General features: G+C 36.8%; 1 pseudogene; it reads left to right on the top strand.

Moving 5' to 3' along the window:
• Positions 1–2,794: 2,794 nt before the first annotated feature.
• LOC101571325 lies at positions 2,795–10,424 on the top strand (annotated as a pseudogene).
• The last annotated feature ends 3,675 nt before the right edge of the window (positions 10,425–14,099 follow it).

The following is a 14,099-nucleotide window of genomic DNA, read 5'->3' as shown; positions in this document are numbered from 1 at the left end:
TTAAAGAGAAAATGAAACCATGTATCTTTAAAGTCTAGATGAGCTAAACGCAAGTTAAAAGAAAGCTTTCTGTTGTGCTTTAGTCTCTCAGGCCAAGATATTTGAAAATAAAATAGAGAAACTCAGATTGTACCCTTATTATTAGAACCATTAATAATTATTCAGAATTTACATTATATGAAGGAATGTCTGCTTGTGAACATATCCACATCATATGTCTAAACATTGCAATTTCAGAGATGACAAAAAAATCGGTGACTATAGGACAGTTGTGTATGAGAGGAAATCCCTTGGTACAACTGAAAGGAAATAAGTCAAGGTATATAAGAGTCAAAGAAGATAAAGCCACAGCCAATGGGACTTTACAAAAAAAATAAAGAAAAGAGAAAAAACATAGAATAGACGAAGAAAAGACCATTTAAATTTGATGTAATATGCAAGTAGAGTTTACTTTCCCACAGAATAGAGAAAATATAAAACTGTGATCTCTATTGAAAAGTCTAGGCATTTTTATTTTCAATTTTTAAGTCTTTGAGGTTGAAAGTAGATAAAGGGGTCAGATTGAGGAAAGATTCTTTAAAATACAGATGTTTGTGCATTATTATTATGTATTTTTTTACTGATGTGTGGTTTCATTAATTAATTAATTAATTCATTGGAAATATCCATGAGTGTCTGAAACAGAGTAGACATCATTGAATAAAGAGACATACCTGTGAGGAGACAGATATAAACAAATTAATAGGAAGTAAGTATGATGGTCATTAGTCCTAGAGAAGAATCTTCAGGCAGGAAACTAGGTTAGGGAGTATACTAGAAGAAACATTACAAATTTTAATAGGAATATCAGCAAGGTGTTATTAGAATGTTGACACATGAGCAAACACATAAGGCAAGTGAGGAGACAAGAATCCCAGGTCCTGAGGTGCTTGTGAAGCTGAAATGTTCAAGAAGAAAGAGACAGGGTGCTGACAGTGCAGGGAGAAAGAGGAAGTCACAGGAAATATGGCCAAGTGGCAGAGAGGATTGTATAAGGCTCTTTCAACTAGTGTTACATTGAACTTTTTTTGTTTAGATTGTTTATGTGGAGATTTTAAGAAGATTTATTCAGAAATAACTTGTAGGGCCAGTGAGCTATCTCAGTGTACTACAGTGCCTGCTTAGGGAAGCTTAGGTATTCTCAGGAACACAGTTCTATCCCCAGCACCACATGCGTGCCAGCCCTGCCCTCAGAGTGGGCTGAGCTGGCCAGAGTCCAGGCATAGGGGCACATGCCTGTAATCCCAGCTAGGGGTTGGGGGCTGAAAGTAGGAGGATCACCATGAGTCTGAGATGCATAGTGAGATGCTGCAACAACCAAATACACTAGAAAGAAAAAAAGAAAGAAAGAAAGACCAAACAAAGTGGTTTTTAGTAGACTATTTTCAAAGTCATAGCCAGAGGCAATAAACTTTGATGGGAGTCATAGCAAGAGCAAGAAAAGGTTAGATAATGATCTATTTTAAAGACAGGACTGGAAATGTGCTGATCAGTTTTACATGGGCTATAAGAGAAACAAAAATGCTAATGATGAGAACAAATAGACCCTACATACCTTAAAGAATGGAGTGTCTATTTTTTTTTATCTGCTGAGGACTTCCAAGAGAAACACAACTGGAAGGCACAATGACTAGCATTTGAAAACATTTGAGTTTAGGTTATCTTGAAATATTGAATAGATGGTTAGATCAATGAACTTGGAATTTGAGTAAAAGAGTTATGGACTGGAGACATATTTGAAATTAGTGAGCACAAAACTAAAATAAAAACAAAGAAACTACACGAATTTCACCCATGGCATGAGTATAAACTGAGAGGAGATAGGTCTAAGGACCAAGTTTTGAGGCTTTTGAAGCTCAGAAGCTGGTTATGACATGAGGAAAAACCAACAGAAGAGCTTGAGAATCAATAGACAGGGAGGCGAGAGGACAGCTGAGACCGCAGGTTGTTCTCCAAGTTAAGTGAGCTGAGTGTTCTCGGCATAAAGGACTAAACAACCTCCCTGACTGCTGCAGAGCTGTCAAAAGAGAACTGAAAGTTAACCACTCGTCTTAGCACTTGAGTTGGCCTTTGGAAGGATCAGCATTCTTGGGCAGTAGAGTGGAAGAAAAGCAACACAAAGTTACCAGGTAACTTGCCTTTCCGTCAGGGATGAAGGGCAGGAGGAATGGTTATGAGCCCGCAGAGTTTCACCTGCATGTGAAAGGAGTCTTTCACATAGGATGATGACACATATGCTGAAGGTTCATGGTTTTCTATGAGCAAACTGAAAGGAAGCTTCACTTTAAATTTTTTTCTTTGGTACATTTAGATATACATAGTGATGAATGGATAAAGATGTGTGTTTTTATGCAGTGGAGTACTACTCAGCTATAAAAAAGGTAAACATAAGACATTTCTAGGTAACTGGATGCACCTTAAAATGGCATTCCTAAGTGAAATAAGTTGCATATATGCAAATATCACATTGTTTCTCTACTGTGAGAAACTGAAAGTGTAAATAAAGACCAAAATGTATAATAGACTTTGTGAAATGGGAAGAAAACTTTTAAAAGGGAAGCTTTGCTTTTTGATAGAAGCTATCCTGTATAATTTAATTGTCAGCATTGCTGCTTTTGCCTGTCATCCATATTAGGGAGTGAGCAGCCCCCAGTCGAGCTGTCACCTATTCTGGCAATGCTGTAGATTTCTGTCACTTTGGGAACCCTTAATCACGAGGCAGTCTGAGCTGCACGGTCAGACCCACTTCTTAGCCATGGTGGAGAAGAGGTAGGTGGCGGAAGTGTGCCTCAATCTGATGGGTCTCAGGGGAGCCTTCTTGGGTTAACAAGTTACAGGGCTAGGTGGTGGACTTTGTGACGCATGTCATATTTGTATCGTAATTTCCTTAAGCACAAAATAATTTCATCAATGAGAAGACACAACGTTTAGTGACTAGAAACAAAAAATAATGGGGAAGAATTATAGAATCTGTTCAGTAATTTAAAATATAACTAGCAAAGCAAAAGGAGAGTTTTTTAAATTATCAAATGCATTGTACGTACCACTAAGTTTTGTGAAAGTTAAGCAGTCATTCACTCGATAAATGTTTTTACTGGGGCTCTGTCATATCACAGGTATTTGTTAATTCTGAGAACACAGCACACGCTCTCAGAGCACTTCAAGCTGATTCCTAGAGAGTTAAACCTGGTCTCATCTCACAGGGCAGAAGGCCACTGTCTGTCGTGGACACCGTGCTGTTGGGGACACAGCACTGCTTTCCTAGCGTCCTCTGACTCTGTGCCGGAAACGGACTGTGACGCTGAGTCCCAGAGTCTGGAGCCAGAACAGGATTTTCACTTCTTTTTCTGGCCCCCACACATGGGATAGGACTGCTCTGCTAGCAAAAGGAGAGAACCAGCGACCCGGTCTGCAGAACAGGCCTTCCTGGCCTCGTTCACTTCACAGCACAAATGGAGGAAGGGGGCGGTAGTGTCCATGGCAGAAAGAAGGGAGAGTGCGTTGCAAGGTCAACCTTCATGCCCCAGGCTCTGAACAAACAGATGAACATTTCTTTGGAGCGCTGGCTGTAAAAGAATGAAGAGATCGCTCCCCAAGACTTCAGGTATTTTCTTACATATAGTGAAGTAGTTCTTATGAAATTCTCAGTTAACTCCCAGCCTAAAATTCCATGAGCCCATGACAGTATTAAAACCAGAATGCTGAAAATACAAGGTAAACTAAGGAGGTAGTCCTTAATTTTGTAAGGACTGGCATATTTGTGCTTCACAAGCTTTGGTGGGTAGGCTAAGTATCACTTCTCATACTATAAAATCTTCAGACCTTACCCCGGGTGAATGGAATCAGGGTCTAATAAAAACTGCATTTAATAAAACCTCTTCATCATATGTATATCTATAACTATTCTGAGCTGCAAACTTATTGAGAGAAAGAAAAGCAAAGTGCCTTAAATTTCAGCAATAATGATTCAATCTTAAACCTAATACAGTTCCAAGTGGACAGCGAGATGATACCTTCTTGGCCCTTGCTTATAACATGTAGGTAAAATTGTGTTTACAGTGTCATTTAATCGCACGTCCTTGGTTCCTTGCATGGTGCTGCTTTGAGATTGCCAAGAAGTTTTCCTTTCTACTTTGTCTTTCTCTCCAAGCCCTATTTAAAAAAAATACTGTCTGAGAATATCAGGAACCCAAATGAACTTGTCAATAGAGTAAAAGTTAATTGGTTTAAAATTAGCTATGTATCTTGGCTTATACTAAAAACAGAAAAAAATTAAACATAGCTGTTATGTATGTGTATCTCCTACTTTCAGTCTGATTGTATATTCTCTTACAGAAGTACAACCTAACTTCTGGAGGTAGGAAAGGGTTTTCAGTTCTTTTCTCTCTGTCCCTCATATAAAGCACAATTAATATTGATATCATATTTGAATGATATATTTTTGTACAATCTTACAACTATGATTAATCATAGAGGAAAATGAAAATAATTTAAATATTTAGCATGACTATTCTTAGATACATTAAATATTTCATTGTGGCAATACATAGAAGCTAACGTCTAAGAATATACCTAACAATCAATAGCACACGACAACTCAAGGAGCACTGACAGGGAATAGCTAGGATGTTTTAGTTATAAATAAAAAAAGCCTAAAACAGTGTAATTTAACAATAAGGTTTTTTTATTATCTCATGTAATAGAACAACCCATAGAGGTCTGGCTCAACCAGATTCTGGATCCAGCGACCCTGCCATTCGTTAGGATGATTTTTTTCTCTCCCATCCCTTCCATTTCCTTAACTCCGTCTGGAGTATCCTATTTGCTGTCACATCAGCTGCCAGTTGCTTTCAACCCTACATGCATTCTTGATACATTTCAGCAAGGAAAATGGAAATGTCGTTGTCCAAATTTTTCCTAAAGATTTCTTAAAATGAGTCTGACTGGACTGACTTGAACCTACTCTCATGTGTGGACAAGTGACTTGGCCAAAAAATGGAGTGCCGTGCTCTGGCCTGTCCTCCGGTCTTCATCAGGGCCCCATGCTTGAGCTAAAGGAAGATTGAATTGATCTGAAAGCACATAAATTCCTTACTGGTCATAAAGTTTCTTGGCAATGGGAAAGGGGGAATTCATACTGGGAAAGCTACCAGCAAACATCCTCTGTAGTTGGCCAAGACTGAGTTGGAGGAAAATAAATAAGTGAAATTTTGTCTGCTGTTGGGCACATTTCTATACTGGCATAAAAATATCTTGAGCATAAAAGGAAGACTTTTCTGAAGGTAAGTTTTAACATGAAAGAAGAAAAAGAGAGTTTAACAGTTTTTAAAATCTAAAGTTAGGGCTCAGCTGACTAAAGCGCTTGCTTAGGCAGAGCGCAGCGGCCAGCTGGTTTGATACCCTGCGAGCAGTACTGGCCACGCCCCTGAGGTGCGCTGAGACAGTGTTGGAGATTAGGCGTGGTGGGGTGCACCTGTAATCCCAGTACTTGGGAGGCTGAAAACAGGAGAATCGCCAAGGGAAACCTTCCCCAACACTGAAACCAATGGTGAATTTGGTCAACGTCCTGCAGAAGATATGGAGGAAAAGCAAGCATTTAAAAGATCTAAAAACACTGATGAGATGGTTGAATTACAAATTCTGCTTCAGAGCAAGAATGCTGGGACATTGAATGGAAAAGGAGGCAAGAACATTAAGGCTCTCCGTGCAGACTCCAATGCCAGTGTTTCAGTCCCAGACAGCAGTGGCCCCGAGCACATATTGAGTGTCAGTGCTGACACTGAAACAATTGGAGAAATTCTGAAGAGCATCATCCCTACCTTGGAAGAGGGCATGCAGTTGCCATCACCCACTGCAACCAGCCAGCTTCTGCTGAATCTGAGTCTGTGGAATGCTTAAATCACCAGTACTATAAATGAAGCGACTTTGACTGTGAGTTGAGACTGTTAATTCATCAAAGTCTGGCAGGAGGAATTATTGGGTTCAAAGGTGCTAAAATCAAAGAACTTCGAGAGAACACTCAGACAACAATCAAGCTTTTCCAAGAGTGCTGTCCTCATTCCACTGACAGAGTTGTTCTTATTGGAGGAAAGCCTGCCGGGGTTGTAGAATGTGTAAAGATCATCCTTGATCTTATATCTGAGTCTCCCATCAAAGGACGTGCACAGCCTTCCGATCCCAATTTTCATGAAGAAAGTTACGATTCTAGTGGTTTTACCATGATGTTTGATGATGGCCTGTAGGATTTCCTATGCAGGGGACGGGTGGTTTTGACAGAATTCCTCCTGGTCGAGGTGGACATCCCATTCCTCCCTGTACAAGAGATTATGATGACATGAGCCCTTGTCGGGGACCACCACCCCCTCCTCCTGATCAAGGTGGCCAGTGGTAGGAGAGCTTGGAATCTTCCTCTTCCACCACCACCAGCATTTAGAGGAGATGTAATGGCCTATGATAGAAGAGGAAGACCTGGAGACCAGTATGATGGCATGGTTGGTTTCAGTGCTGATGAAACTTGGGCCTCTGCGATAGATACGTGGAGCCCATCAGAATGGCAGATGGCATATGAACCACAGGGTGGCTCTGGATATGATTATTCCTATGCAGGGGGTCTTGGCTCATATGGTGATCATGGTGGACCTATTTTTACTACACAAGTAACTATTCCCAAAGACTTGGCTGGTTCTATTATTGGCAAAGGTGGTCAGCAGATTAAACAAATCCATCTCGAATCAGGAGCTTCTATCAAAATTGATGAGCCCTTAGATGGATCTGATGATTGGATCATTATTGTTATAGGAACACAGGACCAAATACAGAATGCACAGTATTTGCTGCAAACTTAGAAAACTAAGACTAGTGAAGAACTGAAGGAGTCCTGCACCTTTTTTGCCATTCACCAGATGTAATGTTTTAGTTCCTTACAAACAGGGTTGGGGGCAGGGTGTGCAAAAACTAATATTGAAATTTTAAAACAGCAGCAGAGTGAGTGGATTTTATTTTTTATTCATTGTTGGTGGTTTAAAAAAATTTTTCCCCATGTAATTACCGTGAACCTCTTGCTTTGTGTGGTCACTGTAAACATTTAGGGGGAGGGACAGGGAGGAAAGTAACAATAGTCCCCAGGTCCCTGGAGTCTGTGCAGAGCAGTGTGCAGAATATAATGCTCTTTGGTAAGAAACGTTTTATGATTTTTAAAATAAATTTAGTGAAGCTAAAAAAAAGAAAAAGAAAACAGGAGAATCACTATGAGTCCGGTCTACATAGTGAGACCCTGTAGACCCTGTCCTACAGAAAAAATAAAATAAAATCTAAAGTTAATCTCAGTAGCCCCCAAACATGGCAAGTATCCCAACCTATTGGAAAAATATTTTGAAATTTTAACTAAATTTTATCACAAGCTACTCAATTTTAATCCACTGCTTTGTGTTCATCCTCCATACTGTGGGTACTATTATCTTTCAGAAATAAAGATATTTAATGTGATGACTCATTTTTAGGGTAAAGTTTAAACTCCCTAACAAAGGAGTTTCTGAAAGAAATCTCCCTCTGGCCACTCAAGCAGCAATTTCTTCAGCCCTATGGCACCTTATTGTTACCTCTCAAATTTTCTCTTTCTTGTGAACCAGCAGACATGTTCATGAGTTGTCTCCTTCAGTCATTTATGTTCTTACTCAGAACATTTCTCCTCTCCTCGGCCTCGTGCCTTATACCCCATCAGTTTCTGATTCTATGAGGCAGGAAAGTGGCTCCTTTCTGCCTCAGTGCCACCATAATTGTACTAACTGCATTCCAAGTGTTATTACTGGTTGCATTTTATTTTACTTTAACTCACTGAAGATTGTGAAAATACTTCCAGGACTGTATAGTCAGGAAGTAAGAATGAGTAGTCTTTCAGTAAATGTTCAATGAATTAAATGTCAAGGTACTCAAAGATAATGGGAAACATCGCAGTAAAGAAAGCATTTTTTAAAACATCAAGGATTATAAGTTCAAGTTACTTGTTTAACATAAATCATCATAGCTATACATACATTTGATTAGATTTTTTTTAAAAAAAGGAACCACTCCTATTTTCAAATTTTACTGTTATAATAAATGTTTATTGAAACATTTCATATATTGAGAAATTCCTTTGTTGAGCTGTATGTTATAGGATGAGTTATTTTTAGGCTTAGTATATTATTGAATTTGTTGAACATCTAGCTGCTTATTATCTAGGCAAAAAGAACTCTACCTTAAAAAGGAAACATAGCCATCTCTCAGTTTCTGTAGGAGATTGGTTTCAGACTCCAAACAGGACTGCCTTATATAAATGTGAGTTAGTATTTGTATTTAACTCATGTAATCCTTTTGTATGCTGTAAATCATCCTTTGATTATGTGTTAGCTAATACAGTGTGAATAGGTACTACATGGAATCATTTAGGAAATTATGAGAAAAATAAAGTCTGTATGTGTTTAGTACAAATGCAGTATTTTTCTGAATATTTTTGATTCGTTTTGTTGACTCTGTCAATGCACAACCCATTAATACAGAAAGCTGAGTATTGTTTTCTCACTCCAAGCTCTTCCTTTTCACTCATTCAGATTTGTTGAGGAGCAGCATACAACCAATAAAATATGCTCATTTAGTTTGGGAAAAATTTTCTCTATGTATAATTTTAGAAATAATTTTCAGATACTTGGGGAGGAAATGCGATGTATATTGGGACTGAATGTAAAATGCACTTTTGCTCTTCAATTGTCAATTGTCGTCTGGTCAGAGTGATAGGTAGAGAGAGGCATATAAGGTCAAGTATTATACTTCAAGAAAATAGCATTTGGGTAGTAACTCAGGTAGTCAATCTACACTTCACTTCTGTAACTCTATTTGTAAAATATAAACTTCAAAATAACCACTTTGATCTTGTATGGTGAAGAATCTATTTCAGTGATACTGACAGCACTCTATGCACTTCAGAACTTTTTTGATAACTTTCTCTCAGAAGTAGAACAAAATTGAAATGTATTGAAAATAAAAAAAATACTTTTAGTTTTTGGAAACAGTGAAAAATGCTTCTTAAATGGATAAATTTTCACTACTTTTTTGACACAACCTGAGATAAGGATATAAGTTAGTGCATCTCAAAAAAATCTTATATTTTAGAAAAATTTTCAGAAACTATATCTAACCAACCATTTGAAGCATCTGAGTACAAGTTATGCAACTTAGCACTGTCAAAAATTTTTACTGATAGACACAAGAAAAAGTTTTGAAAAATGGCCTCATTTTCTTGGAGTCTGACCAATATATGGTTCAGAACATGGGGTTTGAGGTCAGCTATGCATTCAGCTCTTACATCTTCAAAAAAGAAAATAATAAAAGGCTCATGAGATTTAATGCATATTCTTTACATAGCACAACAAGAATAGCCAGCCTTTAAAAGTATATTCTATCCACTATTATTTTAAATATATTCTATTAATTATCGTTTCTTCTACTAATCTCATAATTATTTAATATCTAACATTATGCTAAATTGCTACAGTTTGTTACAGTCATTTGCTAATCTGCCCATCAGTACTTCTAAGTGGTTTATTGTAAGAAGTTGAAGCTGCGCAAGTGGAATGGTGGGGTCAGGCCCCCATAAAGTAAGAATATGTCACTCAGATAACAACTTTTGTCTTATTAAAAGGGAGACACTTTGGAAATCAGAAAAGAGAGTTGCAGGGTACAGCTCCTGTGAGGAAGGAAAAGCAACTCAGCTTATGAGACTTACTGCATTATACACTGTTTCACGATTATCCCCAAGTTTTCAAGTCTGTTCTGTCATGTGATCTTCATAAGCACATTGCCTGGCAGTCAGAAGAGGTTTCAAGATCTACATTTATAAATAGAACAAATGGATACAAAAGAGGGGAGATGAGATTTGTTGAACGTCACCTGGTTGGAGTGTGGTGAAACTAGCTGGGATGACAGTCTCATTGGTCTTTTCACTGGGTCTCTGCCCACTCTCACTGTTACTAAGAAGAAGTATTGAGCACATGTACCTTGGTTTTCTCACTTAACTATTTAATATATTTTTAAATAAGGAATTAAAATTTTTAAGTTGCCAAATTTAGTAAAAACATCACTAGACTAGTTTTGAACATAAATGTCCTCCAAAAATTATTTCTCTGGTTTAGTATCTTGAGTTGGCCAGAGTTGGCTGTAGTCCAATCTTGAAATGTTATTCTTCTGATGAGAGGCTGGATAATCAGGCCATGAAGGCGAGCAATAGCACAATCTACTTATGGTACTTTGTGGTGCTTAGAGATAAGAGTCGCTACAACTTCCGAAGTATCATAAGCTTTGACTTCTGTAAATGTGAGGGGACCCTGCATACGGCATTTCTAAGAGATTAACTTGATTTTTCTAAGAGAGAAATGGAACCTCAGAAGCAATAAAATTATGGAACTGTTGGTGTTTGTTCTTAATCCAAATCAATAATTTAATCCTCATATAGGTTTAGGAATCAATGTTTTATTTTATTTTTAATAAAAAAATCAATCTTTGGGGGCAAACACAACCTTTACATGAATATTTTTATCTCTTGAAATACTGTCAAGCAAGGTATCTTTATCATCTTTAAAAGAAGATGTGGTTCAGAGGAATGGTAAACTGAACACTAAAAACACAAGCATTCAGGTCTGTTCAAGAGATGCAAATGGAAGGTTGGTTATAAATAAGTAATTATGTGCTACTTTGCAGAGGCTCGAAAGGGGACCACAGGTCTCAAAAGTCTCTTGAATGCAGTTGAAAAGCAAAATTACCCATACTACCTATGGACAACAGTCAAAGAAAAAATACAAGGCAGAGATAAAGCATAGATAGTACTGAAAAGAGTACATTATTGCAGTAAAACACCATAGAAGAAAAATAAGCTAAGATGAAAATAAGAAGTGTCATAGAAAGGCTAAGAATCAACGCCCTAGAATTAGAAATTTTGGATCCTCGCACTACTACTGAATATCCTAAACAAATCAATTGATCTCTCTGAGCGCTATTAAAAATGAAGAAGGAATTGTGGTCTCTCCTGAGGTTTACCAAAGATGATATCTGTAAAGCATTCTGCACAGTACTTAGTCCACAACAAATACTTGATGAAAATTCTGTCATATTGTTATTTGACAGTAGAACATTAATTATTATTAGCTATTGAATTATTTGTTATTAATTTCAAAAGAATTAAACATTTTTCACATCAGGATAGAATAAATAAGTGCATGGATTGAAATCAATATTGATACTATAACTGACATTTTCACACAGTGCTCTTCTTTTTAAGATGAAACAACAAAAAACAATTGATTTAGTGAGTGGACAGAATCATTAAGATGCTAATTATGTGATTTTAATTTAAAAGGCCTTTTCCTATATTGCTTATAAGTTTATTAACTGTAATGCAGAAAGTTTAGATTCAATTTTCCTCAAAGATTAATAATTTTAAAAGTTTATTATTTAATGAAATTCAACATGTGTTTATGGAAAGTGTACAAAATGCCCATGATTTGATCTTACTCATCAGACATTATTAAATCCATGATACTTTAAACGAAATCCTGGAAAACATTATACAAGAAGAGTATTCATTAGAAATAGTGTTGATGTAATATCTATTAAATGCTAAGCACTGTCTTCTGTTTTCTTAAAACAGATCTGAAATCAGAGTTTAGCTACTTCAAAAAATGAAACAATGCAGAAAGTAAACAATCACCCTCAACCCGGCACATAACTTGGCAACAAATGTTTCTCTGAAAATCAATATAAAGCAAAAGTCAACCTAATCATATCCACATAGCAGGGAGCAGAACAACTAACTGCCTTGCTGCGTCAATTGCTCATGCTCAGAGGACAGAAACCCAAGGACTGATTTCTGTACAGTCTGCATCACTCAGGGTCCTCATCGGATCAGGGGACACTTGCCTTTTATTTTGAGAAAGAGAATGTGAGCCCAAGCATTTTCTCTCTGTCTCTGTCTCTCTGTCTCTCTGTCTCTCTCTCTGTCTCTCTCCATATATATTATTAAAATATAAATTATCATAAATACATTATTAAAACAAAGAAATATAAAATAGATCATTCAATGTGTTAAAAAATATCTTGAAGTCCATTTTTCTTTGATACTCTGCCAGTCAATGATTTGGAGCTTCTTCCAGAGAAGAGCTATCTTTAGGAAACACTAATCAAACTGCAATCGTTCTCTGAGTTAACCTAGAAGTTAACATAACTATGTCCATGGCCCATTTAACTTAACAGCTTGCCTGTCCTGGAATTGTAGATAGGGCTTGCAATAATTATCTTATGCCGGAGTGCTGTGGACCAGTTCTTTATCAATTGTTTGGAAATAAATCAATTTCAAACACTTAGCTCCCAAAATCTGGCAAAAAATGTTCGAACAGAAGATTGTATTCTTAAATTTCAGAATCTTAAGGGAAACCGTGATGAGGTCATTTATGTGACATGAAGAGTGATAATGAAGTTGTGGACTTAATGTCTTCATAAGGGTGAGAGGTGCCTTTCAGCATTAAACAAAGCAAAACTAAAGCTGCCCCATGACTGAAAGCTGCCTTTGTAGTTTCAGACCAAAGTCCTGATTTTACAGGCAATAGGCAGAAAAGACCACAATGCTCCTCCATGTGATGTGACAATATTACATACCTATTCGGGGTAGATGTTATAAGCCAGTTTCTTTTTGTCTAAAATTTAATAGAAATGCTATACTCCAAACAATAAAATAGGAATTACACCTTGGTAAGGGAATAGTAAAGGTTTCCAGCACTTTCACAGGCTGACCAAATGTCTTATTCTGCCATGTTAGTGCAGTAAAAGGCTATCTGCATTAAATTATAGGATTTATAGTTGGCAGAAAAATGAAACCACACAAAGATAATTTTTTGTATTAAAATTTGGTTTTCTTTACTAGCATGTATTTTAAAAATATAGATGCCTTTTACTAATGAAGTACATCAAAGCATATTATGTTCCGCATTTTGTGAGAACTAGGCAATTTATAAATGCTATTCACATTTAATTAGTAGTCATTTCTTCTCCATAAGCATATTTACTCAGAACTCTTGTTCCTACGGCAACCCAGTGAGTACTACAGCTACAAGCACAGCCTAGGCTAACCTAAAAGAGGACGTAGATTAATGAGCAAGCTCAATATTAAGACTACAATGCAAAGAGCAGGCACTGAGGTTGGTGAGAGGAGCATTACAAAGAAACTTCAAATAAGAAGCTCTTATTTCAAGGAGTCTATTTTTAGCAGCACAGATTTTATTTATTCGAGTGCCTACAGTGTATGGTGAGTACAAGCGATGACTCATTTAGTGCTAAGTTCTGCTTTAATTGGTCAACCACTCAGGTAGAGTGTTGCACACGTGCATGCATATGTACACACATATGTATAATTATAATCCACCTCACACACTTACTAAGGCACAATATAAACAATATTATAAGCATTGGTGTTTATGGATGTTTCCTTTTAAGCTGTACATGTTTAAAGATAGGCAATTTTTTAGCTTTCATGCAAAATTATGTCTTTAAGCATTTATTAAAATGAAAGATACATCTGAATGTTTACATTATTTCCAGGATAATTCACAGATTAGCTCTTTATTCTAGTTTCAATACTCATCCTTTATTACAGCATAGACTTGAAAAGCATGAATTCATAGGCTAACAGAACAAACATAAACAGGAGAAATTTTACAAATGTCCCTTAATTCTTCTTACAAGTGGTGCTTCTTAAAAATTTGGGTGGAAGAAGTAGGTTTCAGGAACTGAGGCCTAAATGTGTTTCCTAAGTAAAGAATTACATGATTTTGCAATTCCTATTAGAGATAAATTAGCAATAATTAAGTTTTATTTACATTTTAGAGAAAAAACAGTAACAAAAACATCTGGAGTCAAATTAACTGTGCTTTACATGTTGCAGATGGGTGGCAAAAATTACTGCACATTATTTGTCTTGTACTCTATTTACATTCCAAAATAATATGTGGACAAGAAAATGAATATCAAGAAATGCAAAC

This window comes from Octodon degus, unplaced genomic scaffold (assembly GCF_000260255.1).
Source record: "Octodon degus isolate 3935 unplaced genomic scaffold, OctDeg1.0 scaffold00032, whole genome shotgun sequence".
Lineage (NCBI taxonomy): Eukaryota > Metazoa > Chordata > Mammalia > Rodentia > Octodontidae > Octodon > Octodon degus.
The sequence above is the reverse complement of the archived record's forward strand: the minus strand, read 5'-3'. Positions and strand labels throughout refer to the sequence as shown.